A 4,267-nucleotide genomic window follows, 5' to 3' on the forward strand; every position below is an offset into this window, starting at 1 on the left:
TGGGCTTTTATGCCTTTAATGGACAGCACAGTGGAGAGTGACAGGAAAAAACAGGGAGGCAGAGAGAGGGGGAATGACATGCAGCGAAAGGCCGTCCGATGCGGGATTCGAACCGGGGCCAACTGCAGCGAGGACTGTAGCCTCTACACATGGGGCGCCTGCTTAAACCACTACGCTACACGACGCCCCTGTATCTGTATTCTTGTCTTTACTTTTTTTTTTTTGTCTTATGTTTTCAGGTTGTCCAATCCGTTCAAACGTTCGTACGTCCCATTCTTGTGAGCACGATATCTCAATAACGCCTAAAGGGAATTTCTTTAAATTTGGCACAATCAGTCATTAGGACTCAAGGATGAATTGATTAGATTTTGGTGGTCAAAGGTCAAAAGTTAAGGCCACGATGACCTCACAAAACACATTTTTGGCTTCATGAATGTGACATCTCTGCAACGCCATGAAGGAATTTCTTCAAAGTGGGTAAATATGTTCACCTGGACTGAAGGACAAACTGATTAGACTTTGGTGGTCAAAGGTCAAATGACCAAACAAAACACCTTTTTAACCAAAGCTAAAATCCATTAATCTATCCATTATTTGTTTTGTAAAAATCCCTTAATTTCAACACTATTAATTGGTAAATTAATGAAATAGTTTTAAGGTAAAAAAATATATATTTCTGTATATTTCTTAGGTTCATCATATATTTCAGAATTTAGGTCATTATTGCCTTTTACCTAATGACCCCATATTTTATGACATTTTTGTGTCTCATATGGTTTCTACTTAAAAAATGCCTTTGATGGATATTAAAGTGAACAAAGAAAAGGAATCAGGACCATAACAAACATTGTTAGAGAATTTCAAACGTCTGCAAACCATCGTTAAAAAACAATAGTTTTACTCTTTTTTTTGTCATTTGTGTGACATAATTTGAACAAAAAACAGGGCTGATAAGGAGGCAGGAGCTCTCTGTCAAGACCAAAGAAGAAAGATTTAACGTGGGGAAATGAGCGTGAAGAAATACTATGTGATGTTAATGGTTCAAGGTCATTATCTAGTCTTAAAAAGACAGACCTAGTGGAGGCAGCTTGCTTCGTCTGAGCCTACTCAATATGACTTGTCAATCAAGGAATCACAATAACATATTCTTTACATGTCAAGGTATCAACTGGATTCAAAGGAGTATTTTTTGATGTCAGTGGCATCAATCCATGTCGACAGCCGACCTGAAAATACATGAGCGTCTCTGCCTCATTCCTATTCCCCTGGAGTTTCTCTCTCCCGGGCCAAAAGATTCGACTCTGGCGTCTAGAATCAGCCCATGAAAACATAATGAGCAAACATGGCAGTGAAGAAAGCCTGATAGATGAAGGATTGGGGGATTCTGTGCTGCACACAGTCCCACCACACACTTCAAAGTAAAGCACCCTATCCTTTCTAGAAGTCTCTCTCCCTCTCCCTCATCTCAGCCTTAAATACTGCAGCAGCATCCTCCCCCCTCCTCTTCCTCTTCTTCATCCTCCTCCTCCTCTCAGTTTCTAACCCTCCAATTAAAGGTCTCTGGCCTGTTCCCTGACAAGCTCTGTAATGTAGTGCAGCTTTTCAGTTTATTTGCGGCCTGAATAAAGACACAGCTCACATATATGAATTCTAAATGATCTCATTTCACATTCAATTGACCTACACAGTTACACAAGGTCATTGTTTAGCTGGGACAATAGTCTAGTTTTTTTATGCATAAGAGAACATCACGGGAGGTTAACGACAAACATAACTTTTTTCTTTTTTTTTCATTAAATGACATCAATAGAAGAGAAATGATATCTCTAACTGCCAATGAAACCCTGGGGGGATGTTGCAGCTCCAGTGAACAGGACTAAGGGCCCCGTCGTTGCCAGAAACCATTAAGCACTGAAGCCGCTCCACTGCCGCGGCCTCCACCGTGGAAATGAAATCAGTAAAATGGACGGTAATTTGATTGCCTCCTTTGTCCTCAGACCTTTCAGTCCTGATTCTTCAGCACAGATCTTCAGGTTTGACAGTGATTATTAATTAGCAGTGGAATTGGTGCCATTACAGTTCATGCAGTAGACGACATGTGTCTGCGTGGGTCATCTTGGGAGTCAACAATGTGCTGACTGCTGACATGGCCAACACATCTCACATACAGACAGTGGTAGAAGAAGTACTCAGATCCTACTGAAGAAAAAATACTATTACAACAATGAAAAAAATGTCTCCAAAGCAAATACTACATCACAAGAGTCCTGCATCTACATCTTACTGAAGTAGAGGAAGTGCAAACCTATAAAATAACATTACAGGTGTAGAGAAGATCCCTGTTTTCTCTTTTCTTCCTCTTCCTTTCTTTACCTGCCTCACCCCCTTTCCTTTCCTGATCACTGATTGGCTCTTGTTTTCACTCTTACCAACCCCCATTTACCTGATTGAGTTCACCTGGTCACTCACTCCTAGACTTAACTACCACTCATTTGCCCTTTTTCACCTCTGCATGGGGTGGCAGTTCTGGTAAAAGGAGTTTATCTTACTGTTTAGTTCTTTTTAAATGCCTTTGTTAGTCTAACTAAGAACTCTGTCATCATTTCAGGACATCTGAGACTACTATTGTTGATTGTGTTAAGTTTAATCTTCAATCTCTATTTGTTTCCTTTCAGATTCAGCAGCCCTTTGGTCGGAGGATTGAAATTTCATGGCCTTCTTTTCCATGCATTCAGATGAACTACTGTACACCCTCATTGCATGACTTCAGCATCACCACCACTAAACTTCCAACTTGTAGCTTGGTTTCGCTCATAACTCTTCTACGAAGTTAATACTGTGAGTATAAAAACAGGCTGTCCAAGCAAACTGGTGAGTAGAACGTTTTTTTAATGTTCTGCAAGGTGACGTGACGTCGCCTGTAGTCTCATTTAGCCACTTATTAGCAACTGCCTCTTTTAACAGATGTAAAAGAATGTAAAGAAATCACGACTGGGGTATTTACTGATGTATTTTATGTCATAGACTAAAACATGAAAATGCATTGAGCTTGTGTTAACTGCAGACCTCATTTCAGTCACCTAACAAAAACCCATTCAAATAACCTGTAGACTTTGGGACGTGTTAAAATGCTAACAAATGACTGGGTTTTAAGACTCATTCCTGCAGCACACCATACAGTTCAAGGGAGGTTTAAGGGTTTAAAGCCCTTTTAACATTGACCAAATAATGAAAATCATCGTTAAATTTTGTCCTTATTTGAAAACTTGAGGCCATTTAAGGTACAAAATAAGGGGGGTTTTTAATGATTTTTGTTAAGTATATTTTGATGCTAGTACTTTTAAGTGTAACAGAGTATTTCTACACAGTAGTTGCCACTTTTACCTGAAGTAAATGATCTGAGTACTTCTTCTTCTACTGCACATAACCAGTATATTCCTGACCATGACCAGACGCACACACAATATTTTGTGTATCACCCATCAACACACCCTTATTCTGTTCGGTAAAGCTGTCAACATTGTTCATGTCAAGTTTGAATGAAACTACAGATGAATTAATTTTAACAAGGGGCTGATATTGGTGTCTACACCACAGGTGAGTCATATTACCCGAATGAAAAAACATTACTTCACTGTTCGAATTTACAGGCACTGAAACACAAGAAGGAAGGCCTTTACAAAGTGAAGGCAAGTGTATGAAAAGGGAATTTTCCAGTCCCAAACCACCTTCAAAGGATTTTCATATGCAGTGTCTGTGCAGATCATGAATTATCCATGATTGCAAAATAGATCCTTTGCAGGAGCTGCACCACATATAATATTGGTATGTAAAATAATGCGAATGGTCCCCAGAAATATGCATGAATAGTCAGGCTGGGTTCAGATGATATTTTGCACCAGACAAATTAGTTCAGGAGCATGTTTCCAAAGACAGTTAAATGTCAGAGGAGCTTCGGTAAATGAGGAGTTTGCATCCTTTTTATAGATGCATGATTGTTCTCAAACTGTAATTCATTATAGCAATTTTTTTATTGATTAATCTTTCTCAAATCATTTTGTCTATAAAATGTCTGATGTTTGCTTAAAGTGACAATAAATGATCAAAAATAGTTGCAAAATATAAATTAGGATTTGGAAGATTAATCTACAAAAATTTTGATAACCAATTAATCATTTTCTTTATCAAGTAGAGAAGATTGGATGATTTGTTGACTAATTATTGCAGCTGTGATTCAACATGTTTTGTTTTCGTTGTATGACATGCT

The sequence above is a fragment of the Seriola lalandi genome, unplaced genomic scaffold (assembly GCF_002814215.2).
Source record: "Seriola lalandi dorsalis isolate HSWRI2012SDOR001 ecotype SW California unplaced genomic scaffold, Sedor1 jcf7180002054680, whole genome shotgun sequence".
NCBI classification, from domain to species: Eukaryota; Metazoa; Chordata; class Actinopteri; order Carangiformes; family Carangidae; genus Seriola; species Seriola lalandi.